The following is a 24,791-nucleotide window of genomic DNA, read 5'->3' as shown; positions in this document are numbered from 1 at the left end:
TCTGCTTCCTCTTCTCCCCTCTCTCAGATCCTCTTCAAGCTGTAGAGTGTGAAGCAGGGAAAATTGTGGCAGCAGCTCCTAGCAGCCAGAGGAGAAATTTCTCCTACAGATGTTGTCTAGAGCTGATCTAGTTATAGTAAAATACGTCAATTGCTTTATTAAAAGCGGGGTTGGTAGCAGTGCAGACACTTCCCATTATAAGAACCTATTTTCAATTGCTTATAAGTTCGCAAAACTTCAACCATTTATGCTGCGATGAGCCTGGTGTCTGCCTCGTGTATAATTTTTTAGGGAAAATTTCAGCCAAAATAGCGCCGCTGTTTCCAAGAATAAGGCGAGGGAAAATTTAATTGTTTTTCCCATCTTAAATATTTCTGGCAACTTTTTCTTTGAGAAGCTCTAGCACTCCCATTATTTGGAGCCAGGACTTGAAATTTTGAAGGAGGATGGCCCTTGTGTCAGGGGTATGTCTTTTGCCATCTCTGTCAAAATTTGCCCAAATATGGTCAAGCCTTAAGCCTTTGAAGAATCGCAGTTAGCACATGCTCAATAGAGACTATTTTGATTTTAGCAGCTTAATCTCTGAAGATTCCATCCTCACTCAGTGTGCTCAAGCCTCTCACTGCTCCTAGTGCAGATCAGACTCTGTGTGTAATTTAGAATAGGCTGGGAAAGAAGAAAAAAATGGCCATTTAAAAATAGAAATAGTTTCACCACATTTAAATTGAGGTAAGTCAGAATGAAACTCCCAGGTTTTGAATACCCCACACATAGAGCTTGAGTATTTAGAATTCAGATATGAATGCTGCTTACACCCTTTTCTATATTTAAGAAGCAGTTTTATCCTATCCTTTCCTTATTCCTCTTCACCATACACCAGTGGGTCTGAAAGCTGATGAGATACATTACTGAACTTGCATAATACCATCCATCTCTAAAATACCAAGCCAAACTTTCAGCTGCACTGAACTCACTGCAGACAAGGGGGAGGCAAACATTCTAAGTCATCTTTCCACATACCTTTGATCCTGGGGTTGCTCTAAATTACATTGGTAGCAATGATCCCATATGGATTGCTCCACTAGCTGAGGATTGGCCAGAGTGCTATGTGCTACCACCCTGCTTCCAACATGTCTGTGGCATAAATGCAGAGAAGCAGGTTACAATGGATTATTCTATGGCAGGAGACTCTCCACGTGACCCTTTAGGTCAGCCATCTGACTGCTTCGTGCAGTCTGAGCTTGCAAAGCCACCAGAACAGGGGCTGAGAATGTGGCCCAATGACATTGGTTAACAAGAATACTCAGTCTGAGTTCATTTAGACAAGGGGTAGGCAACCTATGGCATGCGTGCCAAAGGCGGCACACGAGCTGATTTTCAGTGGCACTCACACTGCCCAGATCCTGGCCACCAGTCCGGGTGTTTTCCTCATTTTAATTTTAAATGAAGCTTCTTAAACATTTTAAAATCCTTATTTACTTTACATACAACAATAGTTTAGTTCTATATTATAGACTTATAGAAAGAGACCTTCTAAAAATGTTAAAATGTATTACTGGCACGTGAGACCTTAAATCAGAGTGAATAAATGAAGACCACCACTTCTGAAGGTTGCAGATCGCTGCTTTAGACAATTGGCAGTTCAGATAAATCAGTGTTGCCCATGGTTAGCAGCTATTCTGATTTTGTTTCTCCTCTTTTCATTCATCCAGTGTCTTATTAAACATTGTAAGCAGCCTGGTGAGACTTAGCTACATCTAGGAAAGTAGTTTTGGTTGTTGTAGTGGATTTTACAGCTGACATAACAGATATTATTCTTACACAAGCAGAACCCTTTTAGTCAATAAAATGTCAGTTGTAGGAATCTGGTCAGCTTCTAACATAGCATAAATAAACACGAAGTGGGGAAATCTTAAGAACAATTTTTTTCCTGTCTTCCACTTACTTTCTCCCCAATTATATTCTGTGTCCTTTATTGCAGCAGCAGTATACACTTGAACAGTAGATCAAGCATCTTAAAGTTGTTTTCAACTGTATTCAGCTTTTTTCAATAAAAGCAAACATAGTGAAAATGTTTAGCAGATGATCATTTGGATCAGCTGCCTTGTGATTTTTATTCTGTATCCATCCCCATATGGTAGCTTTGTCATTGTTAGTATGTTATAATACAGAGTAAACCTTTGGTTTTATATAGTGTCTTGCTTACATGTGGTATTCTGGAGTACATTACATAGAAGTGAGTTGGTTATTGGCTGTGTAGTGTCTGATCAACTGTCTCTAACACCCAGCTTTGGGTGATAGAAACTGAGATCCTGATACTGTAAAGATTTACATGCATGCTTAACTTTATACACTGCAAGTAGTCCTATGAAGTCCATGAGACTATGTACTGTGTGTAAATTTAAGCACGTGTTAGTCTTTGTCTCATTAGAGATTGAGGGCTAGATCCACAAAGAGATTAGGCACAGAAATGCTGCTTTCAGCACCTAAATCCAAAATTTTGATCTTCAAAACCTTTGCTCAGTTGCTACCTAACCATGGAGGTGCTTAAAGTCCCCAAGTTCTCCCAGTGGGCATGCACAAAGCTGTCTAAAGCCTGATGCTGCCAAGCTGCTCTGTCTCTACCTCCTATCCCAGAGGTGGGCAAACTATGGCCTGCTGGCCACATCTGGCCCACAGGTGGGGCAATCAGGAAGGGGGGGGTTGGATGGGGTGGCGGGGGGCAGTCAGGGGTGGAAGGTCCAGGGGTTCTCAGGGGACAGGGAGCAGGGGGGTGTGGATGGGGCAGGGGTCATGGGGGGGCTGTCAGGGAGCAGGAGGGGTTAGATGGGGCAGGAGTCGCAGGGGGGCCCATCAGGGGGCAAGAAGCAGGGGGGGTCAGAAGGGGGCAGGGGCTGGGCCACACCTGTCTGTTTGTGGAGGCACAGCCTCCCCTAACTGGCCCTCCATACAATTTTGGAAACCCAATGTGGCCCTCAGGCCAAAAAGTTTGCCTGCCATTGTCCTACCCCGACCAGGAATCTCAAACTAGTCTGGGCCTGATCTAGTAGGTATTCTCAGAGGCTGCCTAAGAGCATTGCCTACTTGATTGGGCCCTACAAACGACATTGGCAACACGCTTCTTATACCCAAGGATTTGGGACTGTCTTATCTTTTCTGCATTTAGTGTCTTCCACAATCCAAAAAGTTTTCTTTTATTGTTACTCATTTCTTTACAGAGCTCATACTGGTTGTCATGGACAAAATCCTATTAATTTTAATTTATGGAGCACCTGCCTTTTTGGAAGCACAAACCAATCCAAAATACAAAGAACACATTATTTGACTCTTAGCTAGACAGAAACTGATCTGAATGGTTAGGTCCATTTGTTCTAGTTAGTAGGACACATCATGCCACCTTATTTCTAAATACTGTTTGACATGGTGTGTAGATTCTCATTTTGATCTTTGAATCCTTTTTCAATGAGACCCCAAATTGGGCAAAACATGAGTAGTCAGTGTGAACAATTCACAGAAAATCCATAGGTTAAAAATTGGTCATCCCAACAGCTGTATATGGCAAATGTTTACCGATTACCGATACATTTGCCTAAGTCAAAATAAAGTTTATGAAAAGAAAAAGGACTAAATCACAATGAATTTTACCTGCAACAAATATGCAAGCAGCTTTCCCCCAAAGTACCCTTTCAGAATAATGTTTTCCATTAAGTTATTTTATTAATTTGTTAGTACTTTTCCTGAAACAGTGAGTGCTGATCCCACCACAGAAGGCATCCTTCTACTGTAAAAGTAAAGGGTGAAATCCTGGCTCTATTAAAGTAATTGGGAGTTTTGTCACTGACATCAGGGAGCCAGGATTTCACCTCAGATCTTATTTCCTGAGCAATTTCATGTTTGCATGATCACCATTCATTTAACATAACATTTAGATCTCTGAGTTATCTGTTCCAGTGGATAGGCTTGACTGTCACAGGTAATTGGCTGATTTGGACAATAGTCAGGCTGTGGATTTTTGTATCTTTCAGGAGCTGGGAAACAGTCACTTGAGTGTATGGAACCACCAATCTCATGTGGTGACTAGTTCAATCCCAAATGGTCTATGCACTCATGTGGTATGGAACCTTTTGGAATTTGGACTAGTACAACTTTTGTGGCTCATTTGGAATAATTAACAGTGTTTTCACTAACATCCACATTTTCCAGACTTCTCTTTTTGGTTTTATCCCACAGAATATAAGGCACAGAACCAGGTTTGAAATAACTTTGAAACAGCATTTTCTTTTACTTTCAAGGTAACCTGCATATAGTGCCCAATTTATTATCAAACATGTATATTTGAATAGTAGATCTTCAAGGTCATTTTTCATACACACAGATTTTACTTTCTGCCAATTTAAATACAGGAAAAAGACAATTTCTGCCTCACTGGCATTTCAAAACCCATGATCTACTTATAACAGCAAATCTGCTCTTTCAAAGATCTGCTCTGCAAAGATCACAGGCTGCCTATGAAAGTTTTAGTTTTTCACAGGGATCTTGAAATGGTAAATCTTTCCTTTTTACATTTTTTCTCTGTTTTAAATCTACTACATCATGCCCAGTTTCCAAGCCAGTAACTGCTTCTTTGTTTCAAGAGTTCAGTCATAAGTTTTGAATGGTCTTTTTCTTTGCAGCCTTTATAGTATAAATAGGCAATTGACCACTCACTTTCAAATCCCCCTTTTCAGCAAAGTTTCTCATTCTCACTTGTGATTATTATTCATTTTAACTGGAATATTTTAGAGGTACTTTCATTTTTATCCTTGTTTGATGTCCATTTATTTCTTCTGCTCTTTTTTCCTTCATATCCAGCTAAGCTGCCCAGTTTCCTGCCATTTTTGTCATTTTGCTTTTTTATAATAGCATACATCAGGTATGTGGTATTCTTTACCACAGTGAGAACATGCTAGCTGCTTTTAGCTTTTCTGTATGAACAGAGGCCTTGCATTTATTTTAAATGAAATCCCTGTAGTCTTCTGGCTAACAGCTACATTCATAGCATCACCAATTTTAGGTCTGCCTCTATTAGTAGTTTCTCTTGTGTCTTATATGAATTTATCTCCCATTCTGTTTATACTTTTATACCATGCCCAGCTGAGTACCTTCCAGAAGCACATTAGATGACAATGATTATCATCTGTCAGTCTCTTTCTTTGCAACTACATCATGCAAAGACACTTCTACAAATTGTTTAGAATAATAGAATCTCAGGGTTGGTAGGGACCTCAGGAGGTCATCTAGTCCAACCCCCTGCTCAAAGCAGGGCCAATCCCCAACTGGCCCCCTTAAGGAGTGAACTCACAACCCTGGGTTTAGCAGGCCAAAGTGCAAACCACTGAGCTATCCATTTAGGTGGCAATACTTTGTCACATTTCTTATCTCTCTTTAAAAATTGTATCATGGATTAACTTCCTTTTTGGTTTCCTGTGAGGAAATGTAAACCTGTCGTCTGTTAGAATTAGCTCAACAACAACTGCATTTTATACAATGCAAAACTTTAGTTAATTGATATGCATATTAATCTGCAACATGGAGGTGATAATCACATAATGTGTTGCAAAATAATAATATGAATGTAATTTATCCTGCACTTTTGGCCATTCCTCTTACACTTTCTATCGACTTTAGTTCCAACATTTTAGACTGCTGAACTGCTTTAAAACAGCTGCCATGTTTGTCTGTTTAAAAGAAAACCGATAAAAAAATTATTCCTTCTCTCCATATGCATGTATCCTGTGACTGTTAATTATGATGAAAGGTCACTTTATATTTGCCTGGGATCCTTAAATGCAAACATGAAGATCAATTGTTAAGAACAAATATTGTCCTAGAGTCCAGTACCTACATCATAATACACGCCCACCCACTCAATGGGGATACTCACAGTAGTAACATTAGACAAGTGTTTGCAGGATTGTGGCTGAAGATAAGAAATACTTCTTGCTGCATTGTATTTAATTTACCCATCTTTAAAGTGCATTTTTGTGTTGCCTTTATATAAAAATGAGTGCAAATAGCTATAGCTGAGAGGTGCCATTTCTGCTTTGTTTTTATATATCAACATGGGATCGCCAATGTCCCATAGCATTTGCAAATAAGTTACATACATTTTTGCTATACGTGGTTACAGTTTTGTGTCCCAGAAACTATTTATCCACCAACTGATCTGATTTTTTTTTCAGCTCCCGCCTAGATACATCTTGTTCCAGTGCATGACTTCATAACCTTTGTTATCTAGTTACACCATGCTAGAGGGTTATTGTGCAAAGTGACTCCACAGGACAGCAATTAACCCTTCCCCCAAGCAACAAACAAACAAAAAAGGAACTCTGCCAACCTAGAGTTTCACTTCAGATAGTTCCCTTCCATCTTCTAAAGAAAAAGTGTAACCATACCAAGCAGCTAGCAATTACTCTGGTGAGCTTGCTGAAAGGTATTAAGAACTTTGGTCTCCAAAGTAGGCTTTAGTCCTTGTCCTTCAAATAACTATTTCTATCACAGATGCTGTGCCAGAGCCCTTCCTATCCTGTCTCCAGACAGTGTTAGACAAATGAATCTTGTAGCTTCAGCTTCCTGATTATCCACCTGTGTACCTTTCAATTAGTGCCAGCTGCATTTACCTCTGCCCTCACCAAGTGACTGTTTGCTTTGTAAATTTAGTCTCTGAGTTACTCTGAAAGGAAGGAAGTTACTGCTTTTTTCTCTCAGACAAACAAGCTCTGGTTTTAGAGAGAAAATGTCAAAGTACATAACTTAATGTTCTCTTTTCACTTGGATATGTTGAGTGACTTTCTCAAAGAAAAAACTTCCTAATCAGCCTGAAGCCTCTATTGTTTCCTAAGGTTGTCTAATATGCTAAAGAGTACAAGTGGAAAAGAAAACAAAAGGGGGAAGATGTTTGATCTCTGTTCTGAGTTCAAGAGCACAAAGCCAGAATGCTGAAGCAACTAGAAGGAGAAAGAAAAGGAATGACAGGTAAGTTCCACTTCTCTTAGCCTACATCATGTTTACGAACACATCCACCCCACCCCCCAAAAGATTCTGAGAGCAGAAATAAAGGAGAACTTCTATCAGGGTTCTAAAGGTGGAGAAAGAATGGGGTTCCTACTTCCAGGCAACTCATCAGTCTATTAACTGGCAGTAATGTTGATTCATCTGTAATTACTGCTAGCAGTAAACAGGCCGAGTCTGGTTTTAAAACAGTAATAATGAAACATTAGTCAAAATATTTGATCCAACTGAACCTTTAATGAAATAGTAAAATGTTATACCTAATTCAGTAACAGATGCATAGGATCTATTTCCACATGGGAATATTAGCTAGGTGTCATATTTACAAATAGCTTGGAAAATGTGCTATAGGGAACAATATTACAAAGCAGGAGGATGGATTTAGGTAACTTGGTAGAGCACTTACATTTATAATGTCTATGATTCTATAACCCAGCTCTGTAAAATTGCATTTCTCTTTTTGGAAGTTTTGTTCTCTTTGATTTATTACCTCTGGGTCAATATTGTATTTGATCGATGTATGTGACACCCCACCCCCAACAAGAGATCCTGAGCAGGGATAGAACCAGGACCATTCAGCACCAAAAGCACAGGCTCTTTAGCTCAACTTAGGTAGGCCTATGTTTGTGGATGCAAGGTCAAGCCCCAGCAAAGTGAACTGGAGCTTTGCTATCGACTTCAGTGTGCACAGGATGAGGCCCTGGCTGCTGAATGAAAAATGTTCAGTCCAAGATTGGGCCTGTTGCACCAATTGTAAAATGGTGGCCCCAAAATGGATTTCAATTCTTTATAGACCTTGCACACAGCCTCGCTATCAGTGGAAGCTTTATCCTGTCTCCATGAAAATATAGGAACAAATCACTTGCCTCAGTGGGATCATCTACACTGCGATTAAAAAAAATCTGTGTCACGAAGTTTCAGAGCCTCGGCTGTGGGGCTAAAAATTGCATTTAAGACATTCGGGCTTGGGATGGAGCCAGGGCTCTTAGACCCTTTTCCCCACCCCTGGGGTCTCAGAATCTGGGCTACAGCCCAAGGCCAAAGTCTACACTTCAATTTTATAGCTCCCTGCATACCGAGCCCTACAAGCCCCAGTCAGGTGAGCCAGGCCAGCTGCAGCTACGCCGGGGTCTTTTATCACAGTGTAGATGTACCCAGTGAGTCAGTAGAAACCACAACACTTTCCCAGCAAGATCAAAGCCTGCTAATTGTGTGGGGTATTTCACATTGTCATCATGCTGCAGTATTGGGAAGGGTAATCAATACATTACCAATCTCAGCTGTATGGAGAGAAGAAAGTATGGTGGTATTTGAGAAATAGTTTGTAATCCTGTAAGTAAAAACTGTACTGAAATGCATAGACATGGTGGGGAGAGGTTGCAGAGTGATGATGGTTGCCAGGGTGATGTCAGCTTTTGCATTTCCTGACTTTTGAGTGCTTCATGGGCATTTTTAGGGTAGTTCTTTTGTTTTTTATAATAGATAAAGAGAGAGAATTAAATCATACTTTCTCCCAGTGCAAGGCTAATTTTAATGTAGCTGGTGATGTTCTAAAATGTACATACCTGCTGTATAGAGAATTAACCCAGTGGAACAGTTCAGCGTGCTTGGAAGAGTTTTCATTCATAACAGTAAGTAAACTTGGGACTCTATTTATTCAGAATGGCTCACAGCCTTTCAAGCCAGGACAGCCAGCAAACATTTCAGTCAGTCACAGACCCTGGCGCTGTATATGTCAGCAAGAATAATGAGAATTCAGTACAGGGAAATGTGTGGTGTATTTATTTGACTGATTTATTCAGTGATCTATAGTGTATCCACTGCTAAGACATCTGGGAATATAACAGATTAAAAATATATCTGTTTGTAAATCAGAAAGATGAGGAGGAAATTAAAAAAAAAATACACAGGGAAAGAATGACGGTGCCTGTATTCACCAAAACCTTATCCAATAAGTAGGGTGACCAGATATCCTGATTTTATAGGGACAGTCTCAATTTTGGGGTCTTTTTCTTATATAGGCTCCTATTACCCCCCCACCCCGTCCTGATTTTTCACACTTGCTGTCTGGTCAACCTACCAATAAGATAAGCCTTGCTCTGTGCTCTGAAGGCTAACACAGTCATACTCTGACAGAAAACATCACCCTCCAGTCATTAGTGTGTATCTAAGGACTGTGAGAAAAAGTGCCTATATGTACAGTCCTTAGTTACTAGTTAGGCATTTTATTTGTGCCTATATGTTTGAATATATATGAGAGAGAGAGAGAGAGAGAGGTGGTCTAAAGAAGTGCAATTCCAAACCACCAAGAACTTTATGAATTGAAACCAGCACCAGACAGATTGAAGGATGGTGTAATCATAATGTGTTTCTGCCAACCTCCTCTAAGCTAGCGGGCTGTTTCATTTTGCACTAAGGGCCTGAACCAAGTCAGATTGACTTCAGTGAGCTTTGTCTCAATCCCCAGATGAAACTTCCAAGTGTTGTCCCAAGAAGAGTTCTGTGCATTAGCACAACTGGTGCTGACAAAAGTATCATTAGCTACAGTAATGTGGCTAGGTCAATGACAGGGCACAATATCTTAACCACAGATGAAAACAAGTAACATGAACCATTGCTATTATCTGGGAGTGCCAAACAGTTGGTCAGGAAAAATCAATATACTTCTAGATCGTGAGAGGGAAAGCCGAGCCTAAAGCATTGATCTCTTTTGGAAAGTGTGGATATGCTTTACTTCCACTGGTTGCTTCACCCCTCCAGTCAGCATCTTATTTGGACTTAAGCTTAGCCAGTGTGTTTTCCCACCTATGTTTGTTTCAGCTAAGCCAGAGTAAAATGTGTACTGGTTTAAAGAGAAAAAAAGTAGGTCAGATAATAGAAACTAGAGGATGACTTATGAGGAAAGAACTTGCAAGCTTAATTTGTATAGTCAAAAAAGAGGAGTTTTGTGATTTTTATTTTATTGATCTTATTGGTTATGAAATACAGTCAAATAACAATAAAAAGCAATAGTGTAAAGTAAGGAGAAATGTTTGTTTACAGTAGACAGTGGTCAGACAAGAAGTAATTTGCAGCTTAAATAGTACTTTTGATACAAGATACAAGCTTTCTCATTAAAAGTACAACCAGAGAGGAGAAAAAGTCACTGAGCAAAATGAAGGTACAATCATTACATGTGTTTGAGGAAAGATTAGATAAGTACAAAAAATGAAAGGAACACATAATACCAATAATAAATGCCTAGTTAGAAGAATCTTCCATAGAACAAAAAATGACTCTACTGAGCATTATTTCAGATGAGTGATCATGCTGAAAGTGCTCTATATTTCATCTTCGTGCACCAAACTTTGCATTAGCAGGAATTAGTTGAAATTCCCCTAACGCCCTAATGGCAAAAAGAAGAGACTGAAGGAAGTGACTTATTGCAAAGTCAATGTAAATTTGGAATATATAACCAGGAGCCTTGAAATGCTTAAAATTTGGATTTTCCTATACAGATTTTTTGCCCTAAATAAATTGTATACATTAATAGCTTGTGTAAATCTACTGTTTAACATTTAAATATAAATATCTGCTGCTAATCTGAACTCTTAATGCAAATGTAATACTTTAATGTAATACTTAGTGCTTGCATAAAATAGGGCACCCAAACAAGGCAACACCCTGAATCACCTTTTAAAAAAGTATAAACTTCTAATTATCTGTTTCCCAACCAAAAGTGTGAGCAGATTTTTTTTTACACATGGAGATGTGGACAATTTAAAAGTCTGTTAAAATTTCAGATGAAGGTTGAGAGGGATGTTTCTTTTATCTGAGCTAGTTTGCCCCTCTGCCAAAATTTAGGGATAAACTAGACTGTAAGCCCATTGGGGCAGGGACTGTCATTTTATTTTGTGTTTGTCCAGTGTCTAGCACAATGGAAGTCCATGACTAGGGGTCCTAGGTGCTGTGTATAATAATAATAATTCTTAACTTGGTGCAGCTAGCTTTAAAAATGGTAAAAATGGATAGTGTCATTTTTAGTCAAATCGCCATTTTGATTTAAAAAAACTTTGAAAAATCAAATTTCAGAAAACATTGACCATCTCTACTCCTAGACAGGGCTGGCTCCAGGCACCAGCGAAGGAAGCAGGTGCCTGGGGCGGCCAATAGAAAGAGGCAGCGCTCCGTCCGTTATTGGGGTGGCACGTCCGGGTCTGCGGCGGCAATTCTGCAGCAGGTCCCTCAGTCCCTCTCTTCCTCTTTAGCGGCTCTTCGGCAACTCAATCACTTTGCTTCAGTCTTTGGCGGCAATTCAGCGGCAGCTCCATTTTTATTTCTTTTTCGCTGCTTGGGATGGCAAAAAAGCTGGAGCCGGCCCTGCTCCTAGATCTTCTGGAAATTTCCTTGGGCACACATGAGTGTATACACTGTCTGTATAGGAACTTGCATGGGGGTGCTTTTAAGAGGTTTAAATGATCAGAAAAAATATATTACACACTGTTTCTTTTCAGTTTATAACACTAAAAAGTGTCCAGGCATAAGCTCTGAATGCCCTACCAGTTATTGAAATTGGTAGTTGTTTTTGTAGTTTTAAATTGGCTTAACCCTTCTATCCAAGTAATACATCCCAAACTTCTGGCCAATTTTTCAATCAGGGTACTGGCTAGATGCTTAGAGACTAGAAAAAAAAGAACATCCCTTCCCAACTAATCTTGACTGTTTGACAGATGAAACTGACAATAGCAGCGCACACAACACACTTAATCCAGCTTTTTCAAAATCCTTTGATAAAGTTCTGCTTTATATGGCAAGTTGTTCCCACAGCCATCATGGCAATGACGCAGGCAAGGACACAACTGTGAATGAAATGTATCTGTCTAAAACTTAGAAAAATAGAATATTTGTGAGCAGAACTGGTCCCCACTGGATAGAAGTATAGAGTGTATGTAACCCACACACCTCCTGGATGTGGTGTTCTCTCCCACATAACGGCACTGAGAGAGAAGAATGAATCTGCTCTTCAGACTTAGCTAACAGGCAGTTGGCTTTTAGCTCATGCCATAGAGGCTCATGCACTAAGCTCCAGAAGTCCCCAGTTTGATCCCGCCCACCGACGACCGGGGTCTGTCGGTGTTACATGTAGTCCTGTAGGCAAGTTATTAGACCTTTATTGGTTCTTAGCTATAGAAATATTATAGCTGGAGAAATCCCAGACAAGTGTAGTTAATGTTGGTAAGGGGCAATTAGTTGTTTAAAGCTCTGTTAGGATTAGGGGGCTCTCAACAGCCATAACCCCCAAACAACCGTACCCTATCACAAGAGCCACATTTATCTCACATACAGATTATTTCGCAGTTGGTTTTTTGTTTTTCCAAATTATTTACCTCACAAATGCAGAACCTTGGAACATAGGTGATGTCAAATTTAGAACACCATAAGAAAATTTTGTCACAGGTAAATGTAGGCTTCCTTTTTTACTATTGTCCCTTATCCTGGGTCTCTGTCACACATTTTTAATGGCCAGAGTCTCTCATTTAGGCTTTGCCAGGTTGATAGCTCTGACACTGAGCATTCAGGATGGTCATCTGTATTTGTGGCACACCACACATTTTAAATAAACCAGGATCAATTTAAGTATCTTGAAATGGTGTTGGAGTAATAGGCTGTTTTGGAGAACAGGAAAACACTGATAGTATGGGGAAACATTTTTATGCTAGAATATTGGTATGTATTGTGACAGACCCAGACCAGTGGGGTACAAGAGTCTGGTAAAGGGCAAATATACTGGTCACCGGATGAGTAGTTTTCTGTTCCCTGAGTGACCAAAGCAGGGGCTGCACTAGAATGATCAGGAACCTTCTAGAACCAATTAAGGCAGACAGGCTGATAGAACACCTGCAGCCAATCAAGACAGGCTAATCAGGGCACCTGGATTTAAAAAGGAGCTCACTCCAGTTAGGGATGGGGGGAGCCAGAGGAGAGGAAGTGTGTGTGAGGAGCTGGGAGCAAGAGGTGCAAGGAGCTGGGGAGAGTGAGAGGGTGTGCTGCTGGAGGACTAAGGAGCACAAGTGTTATCAGACACCAGGAGGAAGGTCCTGTGGTGAGAATAAAGAAGGTGTTTGGAGGAGGCCCTGGGGAAGTAGCCCAGGGAGTTGTAGCTGTCATGCAGCTGTTACAGGAGGCACTATAGATAGCTGCAATCCACAGGGCCCTGGGCTGGAACCTGGAGTAGAGGGTGGGCCCGGGTTCCCCCCAAACCTCCCAACTCCTGATCAGGCACAGGAGAAGTTGACCCAGACTGTGGGGAAGATCACTGAGGTGAGCAAATCTGCCAAATAAGCGCAGGACCCACCAGGGTAGAGGAGGAACTTTGTCACAGTATACTATAGTGGGAACTTCCAGATATTGTAACATAAAAGGTTAATGAATACACTGCAGTGGCCTAAGAACAAAGGCACTGCAGCTATGTAGCTTTCACAGGTTGTTAATTGGGCGGCTGGTGAACATAAATTAGGAGCCTGCACAGAGGGTGTGTTATGGGCATTACAGTACAGGAAGGAACTGAACTCTACAGCTAAAATGAAGACGCACTCAACTTCATTTAACTGCTCTGCAATCTTTGTTGCAAAGAACAGCTTCTAGCTCAGTCAAGCATAGCACAGCTCCTATTGGCTTGACTAGCGGGTAGCTTCCTTCTGGGACACTTGACAGGGCTGACGCCTTCAGGCCATCAGGCTCCCAGTTCAGGTCTTGCCTTTAATAATGTGCAGGAACTATACAAGTGAGGTCTGCAGTGGGGTGGCAGGCCCTGCTTCTAATTGGCTATCTTTTTCTAGTGTCTGGCCTCCAGCTGTCAGACATAATGGACATTCAACAAGCTTTGTGAAATCACTGCTAGATTGTGCATTGCTCTAATCATACACAGTGAATGTTTCCATGGCCTTCTGGGTTAAATGTTTGCCAGCTAATCTGATTTACATTGAAAATGATTGCTTTCCAAGGATCATATTCTATGTAACTCTGTATGACAGAGTTTTAACATGAGCTGCTGTACTGCCGCTTAATGGTGTCATAAAAATGAATGTGTCAAGTGATGCGCTGTGTCCCTGTTGCAATAGCATTATATAAAATCCTAACATGTCAAACTGAAGGAAAAGCCTGGGAACATTTCAAAATGTTTAGAATCTTTTTTTCTTTTCTTACATGTATTGAGCTCTCTCCTGTTTGCCACCTGTCGACACGCACTTGAATTGGAAATGCTGCCATACTAATGCTGTTCTTGGATTTTAAGCTGTCATTGGTGTCACCTTCCCATTGAATCTTAATGTCATCATATCATCCAAATTAGCCATACAGCCTGTATTTTGTGATAGAAGTTGCTAATATGTACTCTCCAGATAACTATAGTGTGTCTGACACTTCCCTTAAAGCAGTAAGGTCTTGTTAGATATTCAGCATGTACGTCGAGTATAGCAAAATATGAAGGATATGATTGTCTGATAATTAACCAAAAATGTCCCTATATAACATGTATCCAAACTATACTGAAAATATGAACAGGGTGGTAGGTGGGAAGGAGTATAATTTTGTGGTTAAGGCACAGAATGGGAATGGGGAGACCTGGAGTTTTGTTCTTGCCTGTCACAAACTTGCGGTATCACCTTGTGCAGGTCGCTTATGTGTCTGTGACTCCTTTATCCCCATCTTAGAGATATGGAAATAATAATTACCGTGTTTATCTCACAAGAGGGTGGTGAGGCTTAATTCATTAGTGTTTGTAAGGCATTTTCATATCTCAGAAGGCACTGTATGAATGCAAAATATTAGCTTCTGTCCCCTTTTATAAATATCATTTGTTACTGAAAATTGGGCACACACAACTTGCCCTCTTATATTTGTATATTGATGGATTTGCACAGCTGAAATGAGGTGCACACAGAAGTGCAGCAAACTTTAGTGTGTGCCTCTTTGGAAATTTGGGCCTGTGAAAGGAACAGAGGAAAATTCTTTGGACCAAATTCTGTTCTCATTTATCCTAGTAAGAGCTAGTCCAGATTTAGTCAATGCTAAGGGAGCTGCCCCATATTTACACTGGTGTAACTAGAAGGCGAATTAAGCCAATTAAGTGGATCTTCCTTCATCCAATGTTTCTAAATTCTGGGAACATACATCTGGGAGGAGGGAGATGAAAAAAGCTGCATCTACCCTACTACCACTGAAAATGTGCTTCTGTAGCTGCAAGTAAGGCATGAGCCACCTTTGTTGCTTCCACAGAGGCCTCTAATGCAGCCAGCCATGGGAACAGGTTATACGTATAGCTGTAAGGCTGCAGCTTCTCTCCCTATTCCTGCAACATTCAGTTCAGCTGCGAAAGCGCATGCATCCTAATTCAAGAAAGTGAGCGATGGACACGCTCAGAACTTCATGTGGCCTTTTGGTAAAGTGGGGGATGTGGAGGACGGGGACAATCAGCAAGGTGCTGCCAGCGCAAAAGGAACCAGAAATAATCTTAAAAGAAAGAGACCAATAAATGGAAAAAAAATATTAGATGGACTGAAAAGGACAGGGGGAGAGAGGAAAAATAGTGATGGAAATAACTAATGCCAGAGTATGAGGCATGGGGGCACAGAGCAATGGGAGAGAGTGCCATGCATTGGCAATTCCATCCCATGAGGAGTCTTAACAAAATGATCAGCCAATGGCCTCGTGGGACAGCGTTCAAAGGACACACCTGCTTTAAGAAAATGACCTTGGGTATTCATCAAATTGGGAAAGGCAGGGTCCGACTCCTAGTATAGACAAGCATCAGATAACTGGGGAAAAAGTGAATGAATAGTGGAAGAAAGGACAGGAAATGCTACGTGTTAGTACAGAATTCCATATTGTGTGACATTGCAGACTGGCTGTCATGGACAGTGGTGAAATTAACACTTTCCTATGGCAGTGGGACTCTGTACCACATGTGCTGAATGCTTAAATATCAATTGTCTTAAGAAATACCTTTTAGATAGAAGAAGAGTGGGAGAGCTAGCACCAAAGGCGACCAGCAGAGTAGTGTCAAAATAAACCCTTTATTATGACCAGGCACTACGTATAGAAATCCGGTAACAAGCTCCCCATTATCCTGTGTAGCTTCAGCTTAAGACTACTCTGTCCTAGGCTGCTTTGTTTCTGCCAATTTTGCCAACCTCAAAACTTGAGTTTTCATCACGGCATGTGAAAAGTAGTGCAAAAGTAGTCACAGAGGCAACACTGTGGAAACATCTGGGTCCCAGGCCCCATGTGCAGTCCCTAATATCACAGAGAAGGAGTTGAAGCCAGGGGCTGCTGCTGCTCAACTTCTCACCATCACTCTGCTTACTCTCCACAAAGATGTCTCTCTGGATCTTGCCAAAGTTGGCTGCTGCCATCCCCTCATGGGGCAGCCAGGGGTCCAAGATGCCATCAGCCAGGCACAGGGAGGTCACAGGGCATTGTCAATAGTTCTGTGGAGAGGGTAGAAAAGGTGCCGACTGGCTACAACAGGCACTAGGAGTTGCTGCGTCTGTGCACTCTACAAAGACGATGCACTGGCAGCTGCTGCTGCTCACTCACACATAGTTTATACTCTCCCCCGCCTTCCCATTGGCTGCCTCCCTACCCAATTGGATATGTCCTGTGGCCAATAGGAAGCCATGCTTTACCACAACCAGTGGGGCTCTGTTACCAATGCTGCATGGCTTCTGCTAACTGGGAGAAGTGGATTTGGTCCATCTGAGCATGTGCCTTGGTGGCAGCTCATTCAAGAGGGCACCAGATGGCAGCAAAGAGAAAGGGACAATCTGAATTGTGAAAATTTCACCACAAGATACTTTTTGTAGCCCCAGAAGTCATCTGTCACCAATTCAAGATTTTTTATTTATTTATTTATTTTTGGTCATTGAGGCCTTTCAACACTAGCCCAATTGGTGAAAAATCAATGAGATTGGCAATGCTGGCTTCTGCCCCCAGTCTGTCTCAGAAAACCAAAAACTAGAGGAAGTGTGGCATCTCTACATTTCCTGGAGGACTTACCCTATAGCACGCAAAGCTGCAATGCTATCATCCTGCAACTCTGTACGCTACTACATGTGGGGTGTTGATTGTAATTAGTTGTGGGATTAATATCATGTGCTAAACCTGTAAACCGTCCAATTATTTGCTCAAATAGCAAGACCAACTGAGCCTGGGTTTCATAGAGGCTGGACAAAAGCTGTCTGGCTAAAGGTTTCTTTGAGTACATTGATCCTGCTCTAGGTTACGTTAACCTAGTCAGCTCCTGATTTACAGAGTTCTTTGAAATGTAAGTGATTAAATATATAGGAATAACATATTAAAACAGATAATACTCCATTGACAGAAAACTATTCTTGGAAGAAAGGCATATTGTTTCTATTTTCAGAGAAGGAGGTATTTTGTCTTATAGTTCTACTAAAGAAAGCATCTCAGTCGTATATGCCATCGAGGCAATTTTCACATTTGTAAGTTTCCTTTATGTGCTCAGAGGAGGCTGCTCGGAATGAACTGCATTTAAAAATTCATATTTCCTGTGAATTTACACTCAATCTACCACCACTGCAGAGGAAATACCCTATTCTTTGACCAGGTGGAAACCCTTCTGCCTTTTTGTTCAACACAGAGCCAAATTCAGGCCTGGAGTAAATGGGAGAAACTCCATTAACATTGGTGGCGTTGCACCTCCTTACACTAGGTCTGGATTTGGACCACAAAGGTCTAGACTCCCACTGGTCATGTTGTTAATTATTCCTCTTCTAGTATCTCCAGTAGACTCCCAACTGAAATTAGAGGCCCCCTTGTGTCAGACACCATATAAACAGATAGTAAGAGACATCCCTGCTCTGAAAAGCTCATACTTCAAATAGTCAAGACTGATAGGACAGAGCAGATAATATCCCTGTGGAGAAAGGGGATGGAATCCCTTTTTTTATGGAAGGGAAACTGGGACACAGAAAAATGAAATGCCTTCCAGAAGGGGTCACAGGAAGTCAGTAAATGATCTAGAAAATGAACCCAGAATTCCTGAGATCCAACCCAGTGCCTTAATCATAAAACCATTCTTCGAATGTCAGGAGAACAGACCTTTAAGAATTCAGATATTTGATGTAACATTTAATAATAGCAGATTGCCATATTATCTTCAGCACTAAATGTATATTCTCACCAGGGGAGTGTGGTTTGTCACTTCCAGTTGTATAATTTTCACTGGAAACAATGTCCATGCATTACTCCTGGCTGACACACAATGATGTGCAAAATCTCAGGAATAAATATGGGTCAATGCTTTAATAATTTAGAGAGAGGAAATTGGAAGAAGGGGTAATATCTTATCTAAATATTTGAGAACCATCATAAAGGGTTTGAATAGTGGGTCTGAAATTTGGGGTGTCTAGAAATGGAAATACTTTCTGATCTGGTGCATGCATCCTTAGAAACAAAACATGAAAGATAAATTGAGGGGAAATCCTGAGGTAGGTGCTTTTGTTTCACTCCTGTGTTGAAAATGAATAGCACACAGCTACTTTCCAGTTTGAACAGAGCCTGCAGGATCTACTGTCAGGAGTAATGACTATGGAAAAGCTGTAAATCCATTTTTCTCTGAAACTACTTCCAAGACCTTTTCTTTAAAAAGGACAATATATAATGTTCAGCTGCTCATGCCATCCATAAAAAGTGAGACTCCTTCCCACCCACCTGTCATAAAACTGAACTCTCTCTGACCTCTGAGAAAAAGAATTACTCTAGCATATAATGTTCATTGGGAACCCACAGAGACAGTATCTAATCAAGCTGTAAACATCCCTTTGTAATAAATTGCTGCATTGGAGGTTAAATTTTTTTGCAGAAAGATAGTTGATATTCTTTCTTCAGTAATAACTAGGAATAATTCCTTTTTAGTTGGAAGATGACAGGTTGCACTTGACAGCACATTAGTCAGCATGAGTCTTCCCTTTCTTTAATAGGACAGATCCATCTTTTACAATCATCCATCTAATGCAACCCAGCATAATCAAACTGCCTCCTTAGACTCTTGCTTCCTTTTCTGGGTATGGGCCAAGACATGGAGCAGTGTTTTTAAAAAAACAAGCCAGGAAAAACAATGTAGGCTTCTGTTATGGATAGGCAGAGACTGAAATGCACAATACATCTAGGAAGTTGGCCTAGCTTGCACTTCAGGTGCAAGCCATGTTTGCTGTATGGGGGAAAAAAGAAAAAAAACTCGGTTGGAGTAAGTTGTAGTCAATGTAAACAGATCCATTGCTTGTTTTTTTTTAAAACCAGAAATCTAATCTGACCTCCTGTGTAACACAAGCCATATAATTTGACCTGTTAATTCATTAATCAAGCCATCAAGATCAAGAACTTATGGCTGAACTACAGAATATCTTTTAGAAAGACATCCAGTGTCAATGTAAAGATTCCAGGTGATGGAAAATTTACTACATTCTCTAGTAAGTTGTCCCAGTGACTTGTTATCAAAAGGCTCTAATCAGCCACCATTATACTGGGCACTCCCCAAATCAGATGGAGAAGCAATCCCTCCATTGGAAAGTTTAAAGTCCGAAACGGGGAGGAGAATAGAGCATTAATATACATGAACATGGTCATGATTGACACAATTTTGATAGTTGTTTTGCTGGTGCTTTTTAATTGTAGAGAGGGTAGCAGTAGGGTGAGGAGTTATGGCAGAAGTAGTGGATTTTGGAAAAGGAAGAAAGGACAAGAGACAGTCAGTTTGCCACCTATCTAGCCGTGGTCACTGGCAGCAATTTGTAGGCTTCATGGCAAAGGTGAGCCATGAGTATTAACTTATCAGATTTGAGTGTTCTTCCCAAAGGGTAAAGGAGAGAACCTACTGAAACTAAAAGGGGAAAATTAAAATTTGCAGGAAAAAAAAATCCCGATGTTTAGAAAAATAGTAAATATGGCTGGAGACCAGCTTGGCTTAACAGTGAAATCCTTGCCGATCTTAAACACAAAAAAGAAGCTTACAAGAAGTGGAAGATTGGACAAATGACCAGGGAGGAGTATACAAAATATTGCTCAGGCATGAAGGAGCGAAATCAGGAAGGCCAAATCACACTTGGAGTTGCAGCTAGCAAGAGATGTTAAGAGTAACAAGAAGGGTTTCTTCAGGCATGTTAGCAACAAGAAGAAAGTCAAGGAAAGTGTGGGCCCCTTACTGAATGAGGGAGGCAATCTAGTGACAGAGGATGTGGAAAAAGCTAATGTACTCAATGATTTTTTTTGCCTCTGTCTTCACAAACAAGGTCAGCTCCCAGACTGCTGCACTGGGCAGCACGGTATGGGGAGGAGGTGACCAGCCCTCTGTGAAGAAAGAAGTGGTTCAGGACTATTTAGAAAAACTGGAAAAGCACAAGTCCATGGGGCTGGATGGGCTGCATCCAAGGGTTGGCGGATGTGATTGCAGAGCCATTGGCCATTATCTTTGAAAACTCATGGCGATCGCGGGAGGTCCCGGATGACTGGAAAAAGGCTAATGTAGTTCCCATCTTTAAAAAAGGGAAGGAGGAGGATCTGGGGAACAATAAGCCAGTCAGCCTCACCTCAGTCCCTGGAAAAATCATGGAGCAGGTCCTCAAGGAATCAATTCTGAAGCACTTAAAGGAGAGGAAAGTGATCAGAAACAGTCAGCATGGATTCACCAAGGGGAAGTCATGCCTGACTAACCTAATTTCCTTCTATGAGGAGATAATTGGGTCTGTGGATGAGGGGAAAGTAGTGGATATATTATTCCTTGACTTTAGCAAAGCTTTTTATATGGTCTCCCACAGTATTCTTGCCAGCAAGTTAAAGACATATGGGCTGTATGAATGGACTATAAGGTGGATAGAAAGCTGGCTAGATTGTCGGGGTCAATGGGTAGTGATCAACGGCTCCATGTCTAGTTGGCAGCCAGTATCAAGTGGAGTGCCCCAAGGGTCAGTCCTGGGGCCGGTTTTGTTCAATATCTTAATTAATGATCTGGAGGATGGCGTGGACTGCACTCTCAGCAAGTTGGCAGATGACACTAAACTGGGAGGAGTGGTAGATACACTGGAGGATAGGGATAGGATACAGAGGGACCTAGACAAATTAGAGGATTGGGCCAAAAGAAACATGATGAGGTTCAACAAGGACAAGTGCAGAGTCCTGCACTTAGGACGGAAGAATCCTATGCACTGTTACAGACTAGGGACCGAGTGGCTAGGCAGCAGTTCTGCAGAAAAGGAAATAGGGGTTACAGTGGACGAGAAGCTGGATATGAGTCAACAGTGTGCCCTTGTTGCCAAGAAGACTAACGGCATTTTGGGCTGTATAAGTAGGGGCATTGCCAGCAGATCAAGGGACGTGATCATTACCCTCTATTTGACATTGGTGAGGCCTGATCTGGAGAACTGTGTCCAGTTTTGGGCCCCACACTACAAGAAAGATGTGGGAAAAATTGGAAAGAGTCCAGCAGAGGGCAACAAAAATGATTAGGGGGCTGGAGCACATGACTTATGAGGAGAGGCTGAGGGAACTGGGATTGTTTAGTCTGCAGAAGAGAAGAATGAGGGGGGATTTGATAGTTGCTTTCAGCTACCTGAAAGGGGGTTCCAAAGAGGATGGATCTAGACTGTTCTCAGTGGTAGCAGATGACAGAACAAGGAGTAATGGTCTCAAGTTGCAGTGGGGGGAGGTTTAGGTTGGATATTAGGGAAAACTTTTTCACTAGGAGGGTGGTGAAGCACTGGAATGGGTTACCTAGAGAGGTGGTGGAATGTCCTTCCTTAGAGGTTTTTAAGGTCAGGCTAGACAAAGCCCTGGCTGGGATGATTTAGTTGGGAATTGGTCCGTCTTTGAGCAGGATGTTGGACTAGATGACCTCCTGAGGTCCCTTCCCACCCTGATATTCTATGATTTTGTGAAAATGGTTTGCTAATTAAATTAGGGAGATGTACGTGTCGGAGTTCTATGTGATGTGATCCACCAGTCTCTTTGGAAGAACATCTTTCCAGTGACTTGCATCTGCATGTGATATAAACACAGTGAGAGAGATTTTTAAATATGTCACCCCTTTTCTTCAGGTAATAAATTGACCAGCCAATGTGAGCATTGTGACAAGTATAACTTGTTCTGTTTGGGCCAATGGAGGGGTCTGAATCCAGGACCTTTAACACAAAAAGCATTAGTCTCTATGGCTCTTCGCTGCAAGTAGTGGCAGGCTGATAAACCTGGAGACAAAGACCCCCCCCACTATTGTTACATATAACTACAATCTTATATCTTATAGGCAGATTACAAAGGCCCTTTATATATCTCCCTGTATTGGATCGATGTTCTGTACCCACCCTTAAGGATCAGATTCACTACTGCATTACCCCAGTGTTATCCCCTTTTAATTTTATTGAAACTAATAGTTACATCTACTAAAAGAAACTTGAGTAACACAGTGGTGAATCAGGCCCTTGATATTTTAAATAAATACAAACAAAAACTACTAACATCATATGGAGGAAGAGAAGAGTATGGTGGTGATGGAGATATCATTATAAACACTGGGTGGCAAGCAGAGTGTCAGTCACTAGATTTTAATGTACCTATGTAATTTGATATACACCTGCTCCATTCTCTCTCAGGAAAGAGCTGATTGTCTACTGGCACTAAGAATTTGCCTTCTGACATAAATAGTTTAGTGGTTTAACCCAGAGCAGCTACTCTTCCTTTCCTCCCTTTCAGCTTCAGTCACTAATCAGCATGCTAACCTATCCCATAAATGAGTGGCAGACTGTTTGGGCTGGAATTAGACAGGTATCTGCAGTACCACCCACTGTACATTCTCTAGTTTTTATTAGCTCCACCACCACCCACAATCTGGGTCTTTAACATCTCTAACAGTGTAGGGACAAAAAAAGCGACAGATTCTGTGCTGTTGCTATAAGTGAGATGTCTCACCAATTTCAGTGATTACCAGCATTGAGGCTGTCTTGATAACCTCCATTTTTCAGCCTGGATGGGTTTTGTTTGAACGACATGGGTGTGTTCATTTGATATGGGCCCTCCATTAAGATTTGTGTTTCAGAGCCTGCTTGCTACCTTACTTAGCAGCAGACAGATTCAGAAATACTTCCCACACACACCAGCAGCCCAACTGTAGCATCCTTAATATATACAGTATCACAAAAAGGCTTAATGTATTCATTTAGGCTTGGAATAGCAAGCAGATTTTAAGGCAGTATTTGAAGTCACTGAGAAAGTGGTTTGGTGGCTTGAAAAGAGAGGGAACAAAGTTTCTACATGGTGTTGCATGCTGCATATGAAAGCAGAATGGATAGAGTGAGAGTCTGAGCAGGCATTCCCTGGCTATGGAGTTGTGGGGAGAGAAGAGCAGAGGGCAGAACTGGAGGAACAGAGTAAGCAGACAGAGGAATGGCATGAGCAGGAATGGAGGCAAATGTTGTTGCTGGATTTAATTTTTCCGCTAAGTATTGAACAACTTCAGGGTTGGAAACCTGATTGGAAAATTGTTCCGCATTCATACATCCAGGGGTACATCTACACTACCTGCCGGATCAGCGGGTAGCCAGCTATCTATCAGGGATCGATTTATCGCGTGTAGTGTAGATGCAAAAAATGGATCCCTGATCGCTCTCCCATCGACTGCTGAACTCCAGCTCAGCGAGAGGCAGAAGCAAAGTTGACGGGGGGAGCCGTGGCAATCGACTCCATGCCATGAGGACATGAGGTAAGTTGAACTAAGATATGTTGACTTTAGCTACGCTATTCTCGTAGCTGAAGTTGCGTACCTTAGGTCGACCCCCCCCTCCCCCAGTGTAGACCAGGCCTAAGGGTATGCCTACGCTACGAGCCAGATCGGCAGGAAGTGATCAATCTATCAGGGATCGCTCTGCCGTCGACTCCAGAACTCCTCCACGGTGAGAGGCAGAAGCGGAGTCGACGGGGGAGCGGTATTGAGGCAAGCTGTTGTATTGCCTCTAAATGGGAAGGAAATACACAATCTCCCAAGTCTCCCATTCAAAAACCAGACTGCTCCGACAATGAGTAAGAGCTGTTTTACGGAAGGGAAAGTTTTTTTTATAGGCATTGTTTGAGCAGGAGCATGGGCAATGCGGTCCATGGTAGCAAGGGCCCTAAAGGTAAAAAGGGATGAAAATGATTGATTTAATTATAGCCCAAGATTGATCCAAGGTCTACTCTGGCACAGAATCTCTGTGGTTATAGTTACACACAGAGGATAAGTGGCAGCAACCAGCCCTCCATCCAGTGGCCTGAAGGTTGCTGTCAACGGCAGCTACAAAGAGGAACTATTGAGTAGGGAAACACCCTACCGCCGCAGCTGCCAGCAAGGTTCCTGTGGATCTCATTAAAACTGCCTTCCTCTGGCAGCACCTCTGAGGGAGGCTGGTGGTAGAAGCCCTGCATGCCTCAAAGAATGGAGTATTCCTCTTCTTCCTACTGCACAACAGCTCTGGCTGGTGATTCACCCCTCACTGATCTTGGCTTTAAAGGTGTAACACTTTCTCTTTAAATAAGGCCAGAAGAGGCCTTTATGGACATCTGACCAGCTACATAACACAGATCGTAGAATGACTGTCATTAATTCCCGAATCTAGTCCAAAACTTCTACTTGAGATGTAGCATATATTTTAGAAAGACATTCAGTGCTGATTTAAAGACTTCAAATTGATGGTGAATCCACCAGGGCTTCAAGTAAAGTT

At 41.6% G+C, this 24,791-nt stretch overlaps 1 protein-coding gene across 2 annotated transcripts in view; it reads left to right on the top strand.

Moving 5' to 3' along the window:
• SHISAL1 (shisa like 1) overlaps nucleotides 1–24,791 on the top strand; it is a 366,253-nt gene that overhangs the window by 71,252 nt on the left and 270,210 nt on the right. Inside the window, exon 4 of one of the 2 annotated variants that reach the window (XM_045013359.1) lies at nucleotides 6,882–7,014. The gene's annotated coding sequence lies outside the window, so the exon portion shown is untranslated. Of the gene's footprint in view, nucleotides 1–6,706; nucleotides 7,015–24,791 lie in introns of those variants that run through there. The other variant, XM_045013367.1, reaches the window with a different exon arrangement.

Source organism: Mauremys mutica, chromosome 1 (assembly GCF_020497125.1).
Source record: "Mauremys mutica isolate MM-2020 ecotype Southern chromosome 1, ASM2049712v1, whole genome shotgun sequence".
Classification (NCBI taxonomy): Eukaryota; Metazoa; Chordata; order Testudines; family Geoemydidae; genus Mauremys; species Mauremys mutica.
The sequence above is the reverse complement of the archived record's forward strand: the minus strand, read 5'-3'. Positions and strand labels throughout refer to the sequence as shown.